Consider the following 10,649-nt stretch of genomic DNA (forward strand, 5'->3'; position numbering starts at 1 on the left):
CTGTACCACTGGGTGATGTTCCCAGTCAGAGTGCTCTCTACCACTCCACTGTAAAATGTCCTCAGGACTTTCAGAGGCTGTCTAAGGTGACAAAGGCGCTGCCTTGCCTGCTTAACCTTGTTGACTATGTGTAAGGACCATGACAGATCCTCAGAGATGTGCACTCTCAGGTAGTTGAAGCTGCACATCCTCTCCACAAGTAACCCATGAATCCTCAGTGGAGTGTATTTCCTCTGCTGGCTTCTCCCAAAGTCCACAGTCAGCTCCTTGGTTTTGTTGATGTTCTGCAAAAGGCAGTGTGTATTCTTTGAAGTGGTGGGATTTATCTACAATTAACTACATGAAAGTTTTAGAGCCAGAAAAGGCTCCTTTAAGAAGTAGTGGCATTTTAACATCATCATATTTGGCTGCCATAAAATGTTAAACTGTATTAATAGAAGCGTTTGTAAAATGAGTGCAAGAGATAAGAAAGAGCAGAATTACAAAGATGCAGAAATAAAAAAAATGCTTATATAATAATAATAATAATAAAAACAAACTATGATAATAAAAAACACAAGCTCTTGCAACCTGCATGAGGGCTTCTCCTGACCCACATTCAGGAAACGGTCAAGCAGAGTTCATACGAGAGCAGATGGAAGATGATTACGGTGTTGCTCTTTCTTAAAATCCTGCGGGAACTTTGGCCAAGTGCACATTTGTAAATGTCCTTTCATGTAACTGTCAAAGTGCAGCAACAGTTTAGAAGGTCATGTTTAAAAGTAAGGACCACAAAATACTACAAGTCTTCTCCAGTCCACCATACTGTAAACGCTCTTAGCACATGTTTAGTGTTTACATAATAAGAAGCTTGATGTTTTGTTTTTTTTTTAAATTATGTAATCCATAAATGAAAATAAGTTCCGTTGAATGCTCAAACACACTCATATCCCTTTTATTTACATCATTCTCTCTCAAATAATAATAACAAACAACAAGTCTTTTACATTAAACAACAAAACACATTTTCCATGAATTCTAAAATGACTCCCAGAAGAATTTCCTGATGTGACGCTCCGTGGCAGGACAACATGTTCCTCTGTGCTGCAAAATCAAAATTTGAAAATGTGATGTTTTGCAATTCATGATTATTGTGGTTAAAGTTTGTTTCTGACTGAGGTACAATAACAACTTGGTTGGGTTTCGGGATATTAATTTAAGGTAAAACAAGTACTACATTAAGGTTAGGGACATAACGTGTAAACTGTAAAATAGTCTGGCTTAGCCATGACTCTGGTGGTCGAGCAAGTGGCCCAAGAACTGTAAGGTTACACTACAAAGAGGCAGTGATTGCTGCTGCTGAGGACTGGACAGCATTTGTAATATACAGTAGTCGTATGCACTGTGTGATATATGGTAGTACAAAAAAACAAAGGAGACTATGTGATTTAAGCAGTTCTTGCAAGTGTCCAAGTATGTTAATGCTCTGCCAGACGGTGATTCATTAAATCAGCAATCACTAAATAAAGCCTCCATCACAGTTATTTACTAGCTGAGAGGATGAGTAGGCACAAAGCATAAACTGATAGACTAGCTCATGTCCTCCTGTCATTTTAATTTAGGGCACTTAAAAAGTCATGTCAATCACCTCCATAATCTGGAACGCATGTCAAGTTATTTCTTTAGCACATAGCACATACAGTGCTGTGAAAAAGTGTTGTAAAATGTATTTTGTGTTTTCTTGGGTTATCTTTGTCTCATATTAAAATTAGTTTGATGATCTGAAACATTTAAGTGTGACAAGCAAACATAGAAGACATCTGTGGAGTGGGTGTAACGTCTGTGAAGGTTTGCTGCTTCTGGGTTTGACCCTCTGAGGCAGGAAACACCAGCATCACGGCAGACAAAGTGGCATGATCTGTATCTGAAGGTAAAATTTGACAGAATAATCAGCAATAATTGTGTAGTTAATAAGGATAAAGCCAATTAAACTAAAAGTGGGATACGCTCTTAGGATATACTCAAATGGTATTATAGATTGAGAAATGTCCTGTGCAGCTGAGGGACAATCATCTCTGTTTGGAGAGACACAGACAGTAGCTGCTGTTTCCATGTAATGAAGGTATCAATGGTCCCTCATTAACTAATATGTGAAGGTGTTGTGATCTCTGTGAATAAATCCCTTTTTCTTCTCTGTGCACTTGTAGCCTTCTAGCTCTGTCCCTGGACCATCTGCTGGGACACCACAACCAGACATTCAGCAGCATCGTCTTCTTCACAGACACCAGGGCAGTCAGAAACATCTGGGCTTGCAGCGACATCTAGACAGACTCCTCAGAACCCTTCTTTGACTTTGGTAATTCTAGTGGAATTGTTAAAATGTTTAATTGTCAGCGACTGCAATGTCTAATAATCAATTGTCATTTATGATGTTTTGAACTGTTTTCTTATTCTCCCATCAGGTCTCCAGCTTTTTTCCCTTCTCTGCTGTCTAGCACTGCTACAAGTGCCATGACAAGCAGAACACTGTCTCCTGCCCACCGACATTTATTATGGCTGTCTCTCCTCCGTCTCTTCACCTGTGGCCACAAGCATCCCTGCCACTTCTGTTCCACCAGCTACTGCTACATCTGTGAGTAACTTTTCAGGGTTGGTATTTTCTTTACATTGATGTTTTACTAAACTTTCATCTTTGTAATTATGTCTACATTGCTCCTTTTTAAAAAATCAAGACGCATCAGCCTCCTACTTAGCTCTCTCATTCCACAGTCCCGACCTCTGTGACCTCCGTTTGTATCTCCTCCACTGCTTCGACTCTGACTGATCCCTCTGCACACAGCATGAGATGTGGAGACTCCTCCAAGTCCAGGGCTGCACAGTTTTAGCATTGCAATACTCATATGTTGTTTTATTTGTATTTCTTGGCTGATTTTAACACAGCGGGAGTATCAAGGTTTTGCCAAAATTATTGAAATTGAAGTAAGAAATTGCATTCAAGTAGATCAGGAAGGCAGCGAAGTTGAAAGAAGCTCTCAGTTCTCCTCTTTTTTTTCTCAATTTCTTCCTCCTTCTCCTTTTTCCTTTCTCCCCCTTCTTTCTCTTCTTTTCACAAGCTGTCACAGAACGTGTACAATGCCCTTATTATCTTGGAAACAACCATACTTGGGAGGCCTGGAAAAGACTACAAGCCTGTACATACAGAGTACAAACATAATAATAAATGCTGTGTTTTAAAGGGTATTAAAACAACATCTCATTTCTTCTTCTTCGATAAGCTGAAGCCCTTCAGCCACAGGGTCTGTGTGAAGTGAGCCTTACCCTGCCGTCACACTCAGTCTCCTGCAGGCACACACACAGTGTGAGCATCACTGCCACTAAGAAACCAATGCCAGGGATGACAATAATATATGCACTTTCCATGTAAGGTCTCATAAAGTATGTCATTCTTCTAAACAGTAACACATGACATATAAAGGAATGGTTGATGCGTCAAACTGACTCCTTGTTCAAAAAGATGGATAATGGATGTCACTTCTTCAACAGAAGTGTAGCATCGTTATTTCTGGTCAGTGAGCATAGTGAGCACTGTTTTTTATGGTGCATTGTGGGTAGTGCACTTAAACATTGCACCATTGGCACTAAACACCCTAGAAAATGTCTGACTCGCTGGGCAGAAGTAATTCTTCTTCTACAGACTTACCCTCCCCCAACATCAGCATTCAACACCATGCACTGATTCCTCCATATAATACTGATAGATTTTCACTGATACATCCTTTCATTGTGCTTTGGGTTTCATTATCCTGTATTGTCACATCTTGCATTTTGAGTCTGCATGCACTCTTCTCTTCAGGAATTAAATATGTGCCATATATGTATATGCACTCTTACTGAAAAGTGACTCAATACAGCTGCAGAATTTTCACTTTGCTCATATTCAAGCCATTAAGAGTGAGCAGAGGGACTGAAGTGATTGCAGGGCAGGAACATGGTATTCTGATGATTTTGGTTTCTAATGTGTGACCCAAATACCTCTACTTCAAACATTCAAATTTCATGAGCTACTCTTCAAACACAGCTAATGATGAAGATACACAAAATCCACAGTTCAGAATTTTCCCCCTGTTTTGGGCTCAAAATATTTGTATGTTTTTGGTACATCAGTGAAAAGACTTGTGTCAAATGTGAAATTATATATATAAACCTACTCTGCCCACTAACATCCAAACCTGCTCACATCTCCCCCCTTGTCCATGACTCACTGGAGTCACCAGAAAGCAAAGTGCGAGGCTCAGAGCAGCAGAGAGAAAATGGTGTAAATCCAGAGAGCCAACTGACCTCAGTCACTATACAGTCTACTAACATTATTCTCCTCGAGTTTAAAAACGACTAAGACCAAGTACAATTGGAACAAGATCTGTGGCACATCAGATGATCGAACAATATTCTCTGCTTTTTAACTCCCTCCTCCGCCCACCTCTTCCCCCAGCCTCCACTCTGCTCACTGCAGACATGCTCGCCTCATTCTTCATGGACAAAGTCTCTGCAATTAGTAACCACTTCTCTGAGTCTGACCAACTCACTGTGCACCCGCCAGCTAATAGGGCCAACCTCTCCTTATTCTCCCCTCTGACTGAGAAAGAAGTCTCCAAACTACTGCTGGACTCCCGTCCCACTACCTGTCCACTGGACCCAATACCATCCAACCTCTTACAAACCACTTCCCCATCACTTAACCTCTGAACTGCACAGCTTATCCACAGGGGTTCCTCCGAGGTCAGTGCTCGGTCTCCTCCTCTTTTCAATACACATACCGTCAGTTGCCGCAATAATCCACGCCCATGGTGTCTCATATCATTGCTAGGCTGATGATACCCAGCTTTTCCTGTTATTCCCTCTGGATGACCACATGGTCTCTGGCCGGATCTCATCATGCCTTGCAGATATCTCGGCATGGATGAAAAAAACGCCACCTTCAACTCAACCTCTCAAAGACTGAGCTCCTTGTCATCCCAGCCAGTCCCTCTATACATCAAGAAAACAACATCCAGCTTGAATCAACTTAACTCAAACCCACAAAGTCTTCTAGAAACTTGGGTGTTATGACTGATGACCAACTAACCTTCAAGACTCATGTGGCCTCTGTTGTTTGGTCTTGTTGATTCACCCTGTACAACATCAGGAAGATCAGACCCTTTCTGTCTGAACAAGCAGCACAATCCCGGTACAGGCTCTTGTAATATCACGTATCAACTACTGCAGCTCCTTACTGGCAGACCTCCCCGCATCCACGGTCAAACCTCTTCAGATGATCCAGAATGCAGCAGCATGTCTGGTTTTCAACCAGCCAAAAACAGCACATGTCACCCTGCTATTCAGATCGCTTCACTGGCTTCCAGTTGCTGCCCACATCAAATTCAAAATTCTGACACTTGCCCACAAAACTACAAAGAGAACAGTTCCCTCCTACCTGAACTCTCTCATTCAGGTCTACACTCCTTCCCTCTCACCACGCTCAGCCAACAAAAGCTGCCTGATACAACCACCACAACAGGGCCCGAGGTCGATAGCTAGACTCTTCTCCTCTGTGGTTCCACGGTGGTGGAACAAGTTACCAAACTCTTTTCAATCTGCTTATGCCCTCTCAGTCTTGAAGAAAATAATAAAAACCCAGCTCTTCACTGAACACCTTGGCACTTGACAGACTGAAAAAAATAAATAAATCCTATTACCTCCCACACAGCCTGCTGTTGGCATCAACGCCCTATCACACTTGAACTTGTTCTGTGGCACTTATCCAGATTGTTTTCTCCTGACTAGATCCTTGCTTGTGGTGTATCTGCTCTCAGATGTACGTCGCTTTGGATAAAAGCGTCTGCTGAATGAAATTGTAGAATTGTAGAACTCTACAGGCAAGGTCAGACGGGGATGGAAACACAATGTCTTTTACTATGTTCGTCTGAGCAAAAACCTAGGTTACATGTCTTTGTCTCACTCTCTTGTTCATACAGCTGGTACAGTAGTCTGAAGACTGGCTTTACACTTGGATGCTGTTTTCAAAAGAAAGACAATGATCAGCAACATGCTTCAAATGGGTAGCAAGCTCTATTATAATTCAGCCAGTGAGCTACACTTTGTTCGTGCTACATGACCCATAGCACTGCAAATAATAAAGCTGTTAGTTGAGGGTCAAATAATTGGGTCTTTCTAGCCTGAGAGGATATGAAATTGTGTTATCCAGGGCCCTTCAGCACTGGGCCAGTGAAGTGAGGTTTGCTTCAGTCTTGGTCTTAAATCTTACCCATCACAGAAAATAGACCATCTTATTTCATAGTTCTGCCCATAGCTTGTATCTTTACATACCGAAGCCTTAGTTGTTGGTGTGGGTCATACTAGTAATACATTTTGGTATAAAACTATGATTCAGCAAAAAGGCAAAGGTATGATCAACAAATCATATGTAGATCCTAGTTAATATTCAGCTTATAATGAATGTGTCCACCAATCACCACACCCCTGCTGAAACCAATATGGATTCAATTCAATTTATTTCAAATCTCTATATTTATGTCCCTATCAAGTCATAACTCCTCTCAGGGCACTAATGATAAACCTCAGACAGAACCACACTCAACAAGGGAAAACATGCAGCCTGGGGGTCAAATATGTTCAGAAAGCAACGGGGGAGAGAGAGGACACTGAAATATAAAACACAGACTAGAGTATGGGTTTTACTTTCATCTAAATTACAAAGCAAATTTAGGGACTTCATAAACCTACCTAAGCTAATGCTTAATCTTCATTATGTCCATGAGAACAGATTTATTCTTGTACAGTCTTCTGCCTGTTTGAGCACTACTTTTGGGATTTGTTAATAATTTTAATAATTAACCTGTGTGGGAGTAAAGTTCAGGCAGCTGCTTTCCATTGTATTGGCATCATTTCCTTTAGTTTCCTGCATCATCAGATATACAAGTATTGTCATGAAACTTTGTGCTAAATGCTGTGTAGTACATTGTTGTAAATTAAATCATTATTTAAATGGTCAGACTAAAGAGGGATTTGATAAAACACAATTAAATGTTAAGTTTCCATGGTATATGCCAGAAAAAGATCAAAGGTGCAATAAAAACTGTTTTTTGAGCAAAGTCAATTGAATCTAGCAATGAATAAATGCAGAGTGTTGAGGCTGTTCAACATCTATGTGGATGTTAAAGTCACCTACTATAATGACTTTTTCCACACTGAGGAATAAATCAGATTAATAATATCTGCAAATTTACATAAAAATGCTGATTTTGGATGAGGTGAAGACCACAACACATAGAACTGTTTTTTTTGTGATCTCTAATTGGCTCAGAGTAAGACTTGCGTTAATTTAAAGTCAGTTAAGGCCTTGTGTTTGTGAAAAAGCTTGAGTGGAAGATTACTTGCCCTTCTCATCCTCTGCCTTCAGTAATCCACATTTAATTGTCCTTTTTTGTTCTGTTGAAGTAACAGTATACCGATTTTTTAGATCTTATAAATAACTCCTGTGATGATTTTGGATGTATTTAATCAAGGTAATTAGGGAGCAGACACAGTCTCTGTGGGTTTGGGAGTTTTCGAGAGTAAAGGTTGCAAGGAAACATTAGAAAAATGTGTAAGACCGCAACTTTACCTCCTGGCCTCAACACTGGATTGTCATGTTTTCACATTTCTAATAAACTCAGCCATACGTCTAGATACAGAGTCTGTATGTTCTCCCTGTGCCTGCCTGGGTTCTCACTGTCCAAAGACATGCTGAGGTTATTGTACGATTCTAATTTTGTCATAGCTGAGAGAGTATGAATGTGCTTAGTTGGCTGTCTGTCTCTGTTGGTCCTGTGATTTATTGGCAACCTGTCCAGGGTGAACCCTGCTCTCACTCTTAGTCAGCTGGGATAGACTCCAGCACCATTCTACAGGATAAAGCGATATGTTTGTAGATATTTCAAGATCTTCATTGTCTCTTTAAATGGTAAATGGTCTGCACCTGTATAGTGTTATTCTACCTTAGTGGTACCTTAGTTCTATTCAAAGCGCTTTACAATGTTTCTCATTCACCCATTCATACACACCTGAGCCACATTATTTATGGGACATGTCATCACTGAATGTGTCCCATGATTAATTTTGTCCAAATGCCCCAAAATAACAACTTTATTTTTTTTTTAAAGAAAATTGCTGAATCATTTAACTCCCTCTTAGTACAAAAATGGCACAAAAATTCCTCAGTTCCACCCTGTCATTTGTGAGGCCCAGCTGCATTTCTTAGTTCCAGGTAATGCAGAAACTGAATATCTCATCCAAACACTAATTTGTGATGGTAATATCTCTGAAACAGTACAGTCGTGACTCGACAATCCGACCCATAACAATCCGAAAACCTTTCTATCCAACAGGTTTTTAGGGAAAACGAACGGAACCCATAAAAAATAGCCTGAACATACCGACAGCCTTGGATTCCAACTCCGACATGACGTCACAAATAAGGATAACGGCGTATTATTTGGCTTAACAATCCAACAGATTGGCTACGTTCAGACTGCAGGACTTAATGCTCAGTTCTGGTTTTTTTGTGAAATCAGATTTTTTGTGAGACCGTTCACATTTCCAATTAAATGCAACTCTGCTGTGTGAACTTCATACGGCCCAAAACTGTCCCGCATGCGCAGAAGAGGACGCGACGACGTTGCACAGCGAGCATTCTCAGTGTTTGCGGAAGTAAATGGTGGTAACAGTGGAGCGTATCTACCACTCCCCCAATGCCGCCGCCGCTGCCACCAATGGCGGAAACAGAGCTTTGACCGCTTATTAAACTGGCATCAACAGCTGAGTACTGCCTGTGCGGTCCGGCCACTTCCACCCCGTCGGAGCACTCCCCTGGGGTGGAAGTGTCCCCACCTGCTGAATATTCTGGTATTCATTATTAATTGGGACCAAATATTCATATACCAGAAAGTGCTATTCGGACCAGCCCTAGTTTGTCGTGTATCAATGACGTGTAGGTCGGACAAATGCTGCCTGGCCGTTCAGACAGAAGTCGCATGATAAAAGATCAGATACCTATCAGATTTGGGACCACTTAACTTTGATGTCAACCGACGGGCCCGTGCACAAGCACACCGGTCAAAGGCGTGAAATCCAGCAATGCGTAGTGTTCTAACAATACACAAGTTATAACAACTAAAAACAGTGGATATTTACAACAAATGAGCCTTCAAGCATCAAGCCCTTCTTGTATCTCGACCTCCGTCTTGACAATCTGACTGTATTTGCTATCCGACACGAAAGAAGGTTTTACATTTAGTGTCGGATTATAGAGTCACGACTGTACTTGCAAATTTAACAGAAACACATCCTTCATGAAAAAGGGTACTTACATCTCTGAACAATGTGTGACCAAATCGTACAAACAAAAACATCAGTGACCTGGACAAGTAGCGCCCAACTGACATTCTTGACTGGCTACTTGAACTTTGATGAATACTGGATATTGTCACATATGTTCCCTCTTTAAATAGTTTCTGTGACCCTCAGTAAGTCCTTTAGAAACAGGAATACAGGAAACTTCTTTCATTTCTAAAGACAAAAGGTTCTTGTTGTTTCTGGGCATAACAACGCTGTCCAGCAGTGCTGTAGGTTTGTCCATCCCATTACTTGTTCCAAATTCCAGTGGCGTATCCCCTGCTATCATGTCTCAGCCTTCTGACTGATATGCCAGTACATGTGAGCTGCTTAGCTGACTATTCAGCTCTATAAATGTTGTTTGTTGCTCCATTTCCTACATTTACATTTTCCTGCATGCATTTGCAGGATTGCTTAATTAGTCTCTTCAAATCCTCAGGAGTTCACTTTCCCAAAGAAGCTTCACACAGCTGGGCAATACAAATCAGATGGCCAGTACTCTTGACAACATGTCTCATTTTGTTGCTCCAATGCTATTTTACATAATGTAGCCCCAAAGCACAAATTCCTTCTGACGACACTGTCACTTCTTGCTAGTGAGTGTCTCCTACTCTTCTTGTACCCAGTATGCTGTTGCATTGCTCTTCCTGAACAAAGATGTCGGCAGACATGTTGTAAAGTCCTTTGGGAAATTGTCCAGTATCTTGCTAAAACACTCGTAGTGTTTGAGCCAACAGTAAGGGACCAGAATGCAAATGGTGTCACATGTAGAACCAACGGAAGAAACACCTCAAATTGATTTCAGCAGCTCAAAGACAGACAATCCGAGCTGTACTAAGCTGAGAGAGTTTCAGTTGGTGCTGTATAATACCACGTCATCACAACGCTCACATCCCTGAAAGCTTACGGTTTGTGACAGCTGCATCTGTTGTAGCAATGCCCCACACATGGCATTCACTAAGGCAGATTTACCTTGTCCTGGCCAACACAGCAATAGCTAATGATGTGAACCTGATGCAGACCACATAGCAGACCAATAGCAATTTCTGTTCTCCGAATATTCGGCCTCAATTAATGATGAATATCCCAAATATTTGGGGGTGCCACGTGGTGGTGGCAGGTATGCATTTGAACGAATTGTCGGCTATTTGGCTATTCGGGTCCAGCCTGAATCCCCATACCAGCACAGGGAACGAATAGTCGGCTATTCGGGTCCAGCCTTAATGTTCAGTGCTATGACA

This window comes from Stegastes partitus, unplaced genomic scaffold, assembly GCF_000690725.1.
Source record: "Stegastes partitus isolate 25-593 unplaced genomic scaffold, Stegastes_partitus-1.0.2 Scaffold1825, whole genome shotgun sequence".
Taxonomy (NCBI): domain Eukaryota; kingdom Metazoa; phylum Chordata; class Actinopteri; family Pomacentridae; genus Stegastes; species Stegastes partitus.